The sequence below is a fragment of the Balearica regulorum genome, chromosome 2 (genome assembly GCF_011004875.1).
Source record: "Balearica regulorum gibbericeps isolate bBalReg1 chromosome 2, bBalReg1.pri, whole genome shotgun sequence".
Lineage (NCBI taxonomy): Eukaryota > Metazoa > Chordata > Aves > Gruiformes > Gruidae > Balearica > Balearica regulorum.
In genome coordinates, this window is record NC_046185.1 from 46,993,330 (window position 1) to 47,005,249 (window position 11,920).

Sequence of the window (11,920 nt, forward strand, 5' to 3'; positions counted from 1 at the left end):
TACAGACACTGACAGATACGGACTTTCAAGCAAAACAGCTGTCATTAAAGCTCCTGTGACTGCTTAGAATACATTGCTGCAGTCTCCTAAAAAACAGAACCGTGGGGGAAAAAAACCTATACTTTAGCTTCAGAACAGCGATTGCAGCTCCATGTTTCTTCCTTTTCCTACAAATAAACAAAAGCAACATGAACCATTTCTATGCCCACGGTCATCAGCAAGGGCCACAATATGGCCTCCAACAAGCACACCCCTCTTAGCAGTGACTGCAATCTCACACATAGTTTCCTAGGACTTCACTTACTGCAGTGCCCATATTTACTTTATTTAACATTAAGGTGTTCCGGATACAACATAACTTCCTACCTTACAAACATTCGCACTACTTGAAATGAAGACTGCGAGCACTGGGTGAGAAGCCTGAAGTAGCATCCAGTATCAATACAGCTGCTAAAATGCTGTTGTGTCATTCCTTTCCTCGGGCGCTCATAAAAGCCGTTCCTGCATGTCTCCTGCAACAACAGCAGCCTGCCACAGCCACCAAAGTTTGTGTTGTTCGTGTGACAACTAGTGCAAATTATTTACTGAGATAATTTGCATGTCGTGTGCCATCCCTGGTCAATGTGCAGCAGTGGCTGAGAAAAGACAGAGCTGCTTAAATCCCTATGTTAGAAGAACAGGGTTGCCAAGCTGCAGAGTTCCCAATTTTATTTATGGCACAATACTTGCACAGAAATACTGACAAATATACATTAATGCCTTTAAAAGCAGTTTTCACAGGAAATGAATGACAGATCTAGCTGTACACATCTTAAACCTTCCCTGTTCATATCCTGCCCAGAAAATCATAGTCATTTATTGGGAAGCACATGACTTCTCACTCTGCCCCTCCAAGGTCAGTATTCTCAAAGCCTTTCTTCTAGTCCTTCCATCTGGCTACTTGGTGAACTCCAGAGGCATTTGCATTGATGGCGCAGGACTTAGTACTAGATCTGTCATATATGGTTAAGCTGCTGCTGGGCTAAGCTCCCTTTTTTATCCTGAGTGCTATTTTCTCTTTGAACTTTAGGAATTTATACAGTGTTTTATCCTTTCAAGTATCTCTACAAATTCTTCATAGGATCTACAGCACAGGCAGGGCCTTTTTATGACAGAAAGACACAGTAGGTTTCCATGCTTTGCAGTCACTGTAATATAGCCAACTGCTTCCCTAAGCCCACTAACATTACATTAATTATTTGGAACAGAGCTTACGGTAAAGAAGCCGTGGTCGTTTGTTCTGATAGTCAAGCACACCACCAAAAGTCTGATTGCCTACAACAAATCAAGAGTTTTATAATGCCCTACTACATGCTTTCATGTGATGAAAGAAAAAAAAAGAACAAAAAAAAGCCAAATTGCACAGGAATAATTATCTTTCTGCTAGCTTGTTTTTAAAAGTAAGATGGCAACATTTAAGGGCAAATGCAAATAGCAATGACAATATGGGGCTCCTAGAGTATCAGAAATGTAGCATTCCCTGTGGAAATACAGAAGAGCATTACAATGGGGCAAATGAAACATACGCTTCACTAAAATGTGAAGGTATTCTACCTATTCTTCTACCTAAGAAGGATGACTGGCTAATCCATGGTGCAGAGAAATGTACTAAGTAGCTGCATTTTAAGCTACTAATCTTGTACAACAGTTATTGTTTACCTCTTCTGTGCAAACAAGTTTCATGCAGTTGTCCATAATAATGTTGGTTTTAACATGACTAGATTAAACAGGGGTCAGGAAGGAAAAAATTAGTAAAGTGCCTTTTAGGCTAGACTGATGCAGTGTTCACAAACACTGTTTGCTTTTAAATCTTCTGTATCTGTCTAAAGAAACAGGGACTACAAAAGTAATACCTCTAATATTACAGTATTCGACAGTACGTATCACCTTTCTTTGCAGAAGGTTATACAGATAACATGATGCAGTTCAACTTCTAATGTGCCTGTCTGCAGGCTTAAAACATACAGCAACTTTCCTCTTTTCAGTGCCAGCACTTAGTTGAGAACAAATATATTCCTGCCTCAGCACACTCAGCATTAAAAAGGAAATCATTGTCCTGTCTGTTGGCATAAACAGATATGGCTTGACCCTGCTACTGCTAATGTTGGTCTTCTCATTTTTCTCCATCCCACCTTCCCCTTTTAACAACCGTCCTCCCTCCATGCTGTTTTTCTTTCACTTTGCCCTCTCCTAGTCCTCTGGAGGACTGCACCTGTGTTTTTCTAATAGTCCCACCAGAAGCAGCTGAATGCAGGTGATAAGAAAACTGATAAAAACCACTTGAGACTTAAAGGCTATGTTCCCCCTAGCCTGCACAAAGAGGAATGGTAGATGTGGGCTAAAGAGACAGGGATTAAATGAGTCAAAACTTGCAGAATTCCCACACAGAAATTTAAATTTCTGTAGTTCCCATTAACTAGCGTACACCACCATTAAACTGCTTGTTCCAGTTATTATTTGGGAAGCAGAAAATGAGCAGTCACATGGTAGACATGTCTGAAAGACTAAACGAAGAAGAAAAAGAGAAGCATGTGCATGTCAGACATCGTGCTTGGACCAGAACACATCCTTCCATTCGATATTCAGAATGCACCAGGCACACTCTTGTCATTTGCATTATGGGAGCAAATACTTGCCTCTGAAATCTGCAGGAGTTTTTAATCATCTTTTGAAGTCTGGGCCCTAAGAAACTACCTCATTATTCCTCCTCTTCACCACAGTCCCTTCATCGTACTCATTTTGGATGTCTTGCCAGGATGGTCAGCCCCCCCCTAAAAGCCTGGTCCCATCCTTTCAGCCAAAACGTACTCCCTAGGCCTGCTAGCCCATTTAGTGCTGGCTTGCAAAATTTGTCTGTGTGCTGTGTGTGCTCTAGAAGCCGGCGATTACAGTACTTGATTTAGGAGTCACACAGACAGCTGCCATGTCTTCAGGTTAAGCATAAAGGGATTAAATTAGATCTGGTAAACATAATTTATTTCCAGGATTTGAGAAAAGATTTTTCTTACCCCAACAATTTCTGCTAATCTAACTTAAGGGTCCTAGAAATATAAAGCTGAAACTCTACTTTATACTAAAGGTATCCAGAGTTCATTACAGATTTTGCCAAAAATCACAGATCCTTGGTTTGCCCTATCAGCTGAAGGAAAACCATGTCCACAGATCTTCCAGAATTTTAAGAGGAGCCCAAAGCAATTCCCAGCTGGGTGTGCAGTGCTATTCATCCTGCAATCCACTAGTGCTCTCTCCTAGTAAGGAGAGATAGACCTTCAAGGAAGATACCTATGTGCCCTGAGACAGCAAGGCCAGGCAATCCTCCAGCATCACCTTGATAAAATTAGGGAAATGGGCTTCTGCAATCAGATCCCTATGCAGACAAGTCCAAGTCACCTAGACAAGTTCAAGTCACCTAGCTTTTCTATGTCGCTTCTGTAGAGATACAACTAATGTTTAGGTCTTCAGAAGACTTACAAGTGTTTAATTATCAATTATTACATGCCTGCATGCGTTAGCTGACTGCCGTCCATGGACGGGGCTTAGCATTTACTCGCTAACCACACACAAAGATTTCAGAAGCTATGACCTACAGAGAAAGTTTTGTTACATTCTGTACTGGTAACTGATTTTCATGCAACTCTTGCTCTTGCTCAGTGAAGTATTTCATACTTCAAAATGTAATTCAAAACAAAAAGCATGGCATGCACAGACTTCCACTGATCTTAAGCTGTACCAGTAAACGTGTTGGTAGAATATGAGCCGGTATCAAGCTTCAAGTGGTTTGTAAGGGGATTCACTGCAGTAAAGTGTCATTTTCCACATTCTCAGTTGTAGCAACAAGAGTGCCTGGATTCAAAAGACTAAATAGCCTCCTTTGTTTATTACATAATCTGCAAAACTGCAAGCAGAGAACAACAAGGAAAGCACAGATCCCTCCTGTGAGCACTCTGACATGCCCCCTCCCCAAAAGAAGACTCATTGCTTTTAGTACTCAGCCTTTTGCTTTGGCAACTTTTTTCAAATTGCAAGGATCCCTATTTATTATGGCCATACATACAATTATCTACATCTACACGTATGTATGTGTTTTGCTGGCTGCCCACACTGAGGCCCATCTGTTAGGCTGGCACACTGCCCGCCAAGAAGTTGGTCGGTCCATTTCACTAAAGCGTAACTGTCAAGCCGTGATGGGCTTTGGTGGGCAGCCAAGAGCCCTTCTTTCTCCAGGGAAGCAAGCCTCCCAGGGCATCTCAAGTTTGTGTTGCACACCACATGACCATGCTCATTGACACGCATGCCAAACCAAAGAAAATTTCAAAGAGGGAAGAAAAGAGGAGAGCTGACTGGTACTTCAGACCATGATCAAGACCTACTTTATGGCGGTGATTACTGTGGACAATGCTTCTGTGGCTAAGCACTGGCCAACCATCATTTAACTTTAACTCTGGCACCAATCAAGTACAACAAGGCAATTGTGAGGAAACTCAATAGATGTAAATAGCCTCTATACAGGGCAATTCTGCGAGGCATAAGGGCACATACAAATGCCCTACAAAAGGCAGCTCCTTTCACAGTGTGCAGATTTAGTGAGTAACTACAGTTGCCCAGGAACCAGGGGTCGAGATTAGAACAACATGCATCAGATCTTCAATTCAGCTCAAATCTTTCTAGGAAGATCATACTACCATCTTGGGCACACTGCTCTCTCTTACATTGCTGATTAAAGCTGATCTTTACTTTTCTACTTGCACTATGTTTCATCTTTATCACTTGAAGACAGAGGTGGGTTGTGGTTTACTTTTGGGTTTTAATCTCTTAATGGTAATAATTACATTCCAGAAAATGTTGCATTATCTTCTACTTTTCCGCTAGTCACCTGTGAACTCAGGCACTGGGAAGCTGCTTTGGGACCACTCAACGTGGCTCTTCCTCCTGGATGGAACCAGCTCACCCGTCGTGCCTGGTGCCAAGCATGGTGCAAACACAGTTCCACCTTCCTGCACAAGCCAAGATAAACAGTTCAACGTGGTCTCACTGCTCAATGGATCTATTCACCCATAAGTATGACAAGCAAATTCTGGTGCTAAACCGTCAGCTCCTCTGTTCCTCAGTAAGGCCCAAGGGCAAAATTATATCAGGCTTTTATTTAAACCAACATGGTTAAACTTCACCGGTTTTAGCAGTTAAAGGAGCCTCCACTTGCACCCACTGTGCAAGGAGTTGGCAATCAGGGGGAAGTTCTTGCTGAACTTTTTGAAAAGCTGCGAATAATGCTGAAAGACTTCCTTTCCCCTGTTAATTTTCATCATGTCAGAAAAATCTTACGTTATGATTCTTACATCACAAAACAGTTTATAGAAGTCAGTGTCACATCACATTTTAATTGCTGTTACCTCTTTAGACAACAAAGCCAAGGCAGAGCTTGTCAGCGCCAAGAGAAAAGAAAATCAAGTACGCCTCTGAAGTTTGAATTTCATTTTAAGCAAAATAAGCAGAGGCATCCAGACCACTACATGAGGAAATTCCACATGAATCTTCTACTTCATTTTTGTAGATCTCCACCCCTGGCTCTTCTGACATCTCTTCTAGCTAAGAAGATTAAAAAAGCCCAAATCATTTGAGATACTGCATTGCTTCTTGGCATCAATCTGGTAGAGGATTTAACTGAAAAGAGCCTTTATTTTTGTACTTTGTACATTATACGATGGATTTCTGTTAAGTTGTAATCTCTTTTGAACAATTATAAAAGTCTCTGTATTTCCCTTTACAGGCTGTTCTGGTTATACAGAGCATCCTTATACAAATGCAGCCTCTGTACAATAAAAGATACAGCTCAAGATTTCCCTCTGGGTCCTTGTGGCATATGCACAGGTATGTGAACTGTCAGTGGTACTTCTCACATAATCAGTATAAACACAGTGGTTACAGGAGGAGAAGATGACGTCACACATTTAATGATAAAGGTTTTGCACAGCATACAGGAACAGCATAAAATAATTATATTCCCTAGCAGCAGTTGTGGATATGCTGTGGATAGGTGGTACAGTTGCAATCTCTTTCTCTCTTCACTTCAAGGAAGAAAATACACTAGGACTGGATTGATGCCATCATAAATGAGAGAAGGATTTAGCCCCGTACATTTCAGTCTTGGCTATCTTAAGTACCAGGGCAAAACCTTGGCTCTACTGAAGTCAATAGCAAAACGCTGTTGATTTCCAGGGGGGCATGATATTACCTTGTGACTTCATGGTGTTCCATTTCTATGGTAACCAAATCCAAACAAGAGGTATTTGAAGGCTTTTCTTAGATCTCCATCTCTTTAGAGTTGAGATGGATTTCTCTGGAGATTTCCAGTTCTGGTATGACTTTCGTCATCAGTGCAACTAGTCTCAGGTTTCTTGATCTCCACACCAGGACACAAAGACTACCAAAACTTCCAAGTTCTTGCAAGTGGCTCGGCACTTCATCTCAGTTGCCAAGACTGCTAAACCCTCCCTGTGTTGATTGCTCCACATGTGACATTCTAGATGTCTATACATCTAGAGAATACAATAGGTGTATCTAACTTAAAAACAAATAAAGCATTTAAGCGTTAATTGGAATTGGTATGCTTTAGACCTAAATTGGCACATCTTTCCTGTGCGTTTTCTAATGTGTCCTCATTGTAACAGTTTCCCAATTTAAGGCAACGCGAGAAGACAGAAGCTTTTTTTGCAAGACCATTAAAACACACACGCACCACCCCAAACCCAGTGCAAACATCTGTGTTGATCACAAAATGGCGACCAGTTACATTCACAAGATTTAAAAAAATACACAGATCAATAATGCACTGCTATGAGTTTCAGATAAACCCCCCCTTTTTTTTTCTAAACACAGTCCCTCTAGTAGCTTTTGTAATGAAGTAGGAGAGGGAGCTGTCGCATTACACTCTTCCAGGCCATTCCAACTGCCTTACGCACAATTGCCTATCGTTGGCCCCTCCTTATTTTCAGCAAAAGCGTCATTCTTGTGCTGTTTGTGTAACTGGACAGAATTTCGAGCATCTCCTCCCAAATGATTACAAATCAAGGAACTTTCATGCTCTGTTAGCTTGAGAAGATGGTGTTATTAATGATTGCTATTCAAGGAAATTCAGAGTAAGTGTCTAAGTGAAAACATCTCTGATGTAAGGCTTTGTTTTCTTTCTGAAAACAGCTGAGTGAGCAGTCTTCACTCTCACTGTTTAGTATATTTCTGAGGCTACCACCTCTAAGAAATTTCAATTATTTTCATTAGCTTAGCAATAACAGCAGCTTCCTCTGGAATCAGAAACAATACTGCCATTCCACAGCAGCACTCATAAAAGTCATTTAGCTTAGACAAATATTGGAGCCTCTCAAGATGCAACACTGCTCTTACTCCTCTACTCTTTATCCAGTTTCAGAAGTCTGAAAAAGCTAGTGCAAATCTACAATGCAGAAAGTGAAAATGTAAGCATTAGGTCATACTACTATTGGATTTGAAACAATGTAAGAAATGAATACATATGGCCTGGCAGACCTGATTTGCTCCGCAAGTTAATACGCCGTGATTTCCCACACAATCCTAGCCAACAGCCTTTCGTTTCAATAGAAGCAGGACCAACTCTGCAAAGAAAAGGCATCCCATAGTCAGAGAACTAATTAAATGAGTTTTTCACCTGCTATAGTTACTGGCCTAGGTGCACAATGAATGCAATGCACCCCGTGCACAAATACCACCAAATACCAAATTTAAAGATAAGAGGTCTGACTCATCACTCCATTGCACCAGATTTGTGCCTACGGGGCTCCATGTTCTTCCATGGTGACTCAGTCCCAAGACTCCCCTCTCTCCAGGAAAAACATGACAAGTCACACAGTACATGTCAGACTTAACCATCAACAACAATCCCCGTTTGCATGGCAAAACTAATTGGAATGTAACATTCCACACCACTTACATTTTGCTGTTATGCCTAGAGACAAGAACATACATAATTAATGTAAAGAGCAGCAGTTTAAAACATAGTCGTTAGAATTAACCCTGTGACACCTGGCAACACACTTAAGGAGCCCTGTTTAAGAAAACAGTCCTTGCCAAATGTTAATAGTGTGGATATGTGCATGCTGAGATTAACAGCACAGAATTAAGGAGAAGGAGATTAGTCACTGGAACAAGAAGTTTCTCTAGAACAGTTCTCATTCCAAGATTGCTGCCTTCACTTTCCTAACCCAAACCTGCTGAAACAGAAGAAACGTTTTGGACAACTGTAAGATAGGCATTGACTATTTCTTCTGAAAGGACACGGTGTGTTTATGACAGCTATTTTTGGCTTTCAGCTATACAAATATAAAACACCACGAGGCCGATTTTCTTCTCGCAGTTTCATGTCAGTATATATTCATTGATTTCAGTGCAATTATATCTGATTATTTGCCTGGAATGGAAGTTACACAGATCAGTGCTGACCCTTATAGGCAATTCTGAATAGACTGGGCAAAACGAATAGGAGGAGATGATTTATTCTACAGTCCCGACAGCGTACAACTGTAGAAATCAAGGAAATCATTAACATTCAAAAGCTAAACACAAAACAAAACAAAAAAAAAAATCCATCCTTCACCTTCCTCTAAACCTTAATAGATTGCTATCCGGCAGCTTAGCATAATGTAGTTTGTGCTCTTTTCTGTTGTTTAGTTGTGGGATTGGTAGGTTACCCTAGCACATGGAGATCACAAGTTTGTTTTCAGGACTGGGTCCTGAGGTACTTCCCAGGGAGAGTTGAATCTACCATGGTTGAGCCTGCACAGTTTAGCCAACCTGGGCATCGGTGCACACAACCAGTAACACATCAAAAACTGCTTGTGGAAGTGATTACACACCATTGGGGAGCCACATATACTGAATATTACATGCATGCCTTACCCACTTGCCTGTGATCACAGTGTGCACACATCTGTAATTTTGTATTTACTACCACCACTGCAAGACTACAGCACCTCATTCTGATTACAGTTATATCTCATTGAGAGGTCAAGTCAGGAGCTGATATTTTATGTATGACTTTTTATAGGAAGGGAAGATTTACTTTTAGGCATTCAGTTCTTTGAATTTAACTTTGTCTTGTGATAAAGAAAAAATAAAATGCACATAAAACCACAAAAACGTCTAATGCGTTAAATACCAACTTTGAATAAATACAGAAACTTGACTGCTGACTGCAACAGAAGGGTGAAACCCAAAAATGTGTCAGTAGGATCATTCTCTTTTGAGGAGCAATATAAAGACATGAACTTAAAATAGATATGGCATTGGCTTTTATCTCATGCTCACTTACCCTTTGACAGCCAGAAACCAGCACGACTTTAAAAATCTAGCACTCACTACACTCTAGTTGCCATCATTTAATTAGTGAATAGGTGTCCAGTTGCGTGCATGTTCCTAAGTGTGGCAGACAACCTGGCATTCAGGTAAAAGTTACGGAAACAGCTCCATAGCTACGATAGGGTTAAACCACAGAATCCATGCCTTTACTCCTATATCCCAACAACAAGGGGAAAAGCAGAAGTACAGCATTCAGAAGCAAACAGTAAGTTACAAAACTTCAAACACAACATGATATATTGAAAGTCTACAAGCACCAGGTTTGTGATGCTGCTTCTTACTTGGTGAACCTCTCATTTTGACATCATCTGGGCCACCAGTAACTATCGAGGATTATCAGACAACATTGATTCCCACCAATGCTGAGAGTAATACCTAAAACACTGCCCATGCTGGGAAGCGGATCCAGTGAATAAGCATCAGATTCAGCTGACCACCGTGGTCGCCAGCAATATTTAATTTTAGGTGGCAGCTACTGTTCAGCATCGAGTGCAATACAAACTAGTTTGGCTGCAATGACTAAGATTTTCACCGCCAATTACCAAAGTTTACCAATGAGTCAGTGAACGCACAGGTAAAGGCAGTGCTGCTGCGTTATGGGGTGCCGTCCTTTCATCCCTTTTATCTCAGCCATTCGTAAGACGTGACAGCAGCTGAGCAGGGACAACCGGGAGCCCACCGCGGTCCCTCTCTCCGTGCCGAGGGACTCAAGGACCCCGCTGAATAGAGCGGCTGGGTGGGTCACTGGGAGATAGCCCGGTCGTGCGGCATGCCTGCGCACACTTGCACACTCGCACACACCTGACAGGGCCGGGAGCGCCTCAGCAAGCAGCGAACCCGCTCTGAGAACAAGCGGGAGCGCGGTACGACCCCACCGGGGTGGGGAGGGCGGAGGAGGGGAGGACCCCGGGACGGCGGCCGCCGTCCCGGGCGCCCCCCCCCGATGCTGCCCCCACCCCGCCGAGGCCGCCCCCCACACCCGGACACAGGCGTCTCCGCGGCGCTGAGGGGGGAAAGCCCGGTCGCCCCCCGCCCGCTGCCCCACACAGGTAACGGCAACAGGAGGCGCCCCCCGCCCGGCACCACGGACCCGCTGCCCCGGCCGGGATCGCTACCTCAGGAAAGCTCTGTAGGCTCCCGCCGCCGCCTGCTCCCGCCGCTGCCGCCGCCGGGGCGGATCAGCTGATATTTACCTGTGAGGTAATGCACGCTCCGTAAGGTCACCGTGCACCCGCCGGCACACGGTGCCAAGCAGGAGGGACGCCGGGAGCGGGAGTTGTTCTTTCGCCACCACCGCCGCCGCGCACGGCGCCGGAGCGGGGCGGCCGCGCCGCGCAGAGGCAGAGGCGGCCGCTGCCGCTGCAGCTCCTGGCACATGCTGCAGGTGTCAGCGCAGGAGCTGCCCCGCCGCCCGCCCGCCGCGCCCGCCCCCCCCGTTGCGCATGCGCGTCCGCCCCACCGCGCCGGCGCGATGCTACTGCGCCGGCGCCCTGCGGTGGTTGAAGCCGCCGCGAAGCCGTTGCCCGGCTCCGACGCTCCCCTCGGGGGACGCTTCTCCGCCAGCACCGCCGCGCGCGCGGGGGGGAGGGGGCGGCGGGAGGGATGACGTAGTGGGGTGTGGGGTAGGGGCGAGGCCAAGCGGCGAGCCGGGGCCGCGGCGATACCCCCCGAAACCGTCCGGTGGGGCGAGGCTCCGTGACGGGGGTGCGGGCACGACCCCCTCCTCCCTCTCGGGGTGGCGGGCGGGCCGGGGGAGCGGCGCGGAGAGCTGGTAGGGAGGGATGATGTCATCCTCTTCTCCCGGGGAGGGGCGGGGCGGGGACGGGGCTTCTCCCGGGGCGGGGCGCGACGCGACGCGGAGCCCCCCCCGGGGCTGGGCGGGGGGAGCGGGCACGTTTTAAACGTCCGGCAGTGTAAAACCCGCACGCTTCGGAACGCGTTGCCCCGGGCGGGGTTGGGCGCCGCGCCCCGGGGAAGGGAGGGGGTCGGGATCGATCGCTCCGGCCGTGCCGCAGCAGCGGGGCGCGGCGGGCGCGTTCGGGCTGGGCAGCCGCCGGGAGAAAGCACCCTAAACACGGGGGGTGCTCTCCCGAGCGGTGTTCCCGTAAGCGAAGGGAGCCATCGGCGGTCGGGCCCCGCCAGCCCGGCGCCTAAGCGCCAGGACGCAGAGCAGACCGCAACTTTCGCACCGTCACATACAGCGCGGTGACGTATCGGGGAAAGAACGCTTTATTTAAGCCTTTCCTGTGGATTTGGATTCTGCAGGTGTAAGTGGCTGTGTACATGCTCGGCTTTAACATGGCTCGCTGCTGAAGAGCAGAGGTGAGCGTGCGGGTGCGGAGGAGCCTTCCGTGCGCAGCTGGGAGCCCGCCGGTAGAGAGTGACGAACAAAAACTGCTGCTGATCCTGCGGCTCTCAAAACTAGCGCACTTAGGTTTGGTGAGGGAATTGAATTGTCTCTAGTGCTAAAGTTCTGTGACCCATTTTTTTTTTTTTT

The 11,920-nt window shown here is 45.7% G+C and overlaps 1 protein-coding gene across 1 annotated transcript in view; it reads right to left on the minus strand.

Annotated features, from left to right (window-relative positions):
- The window catches only part of DTNA (dystrobrevin alpha), a 232,148-nt gene extending 221,316 nt beyond the window's left edge, over positions 1-10,832 (minus strand). The window contains exon 1 of the mRNA XM_075744129.1: positions 10,617-10,832. The gene's annotated coding sequence lies outside the window, so the exon portion shown is untranslated. The remainder of the gene's footprint in view (positions 1-10,616) is intronic.
- Between the last annotated feature and the right edge of the window lie 1,088 nt (positions 10,833-11,920).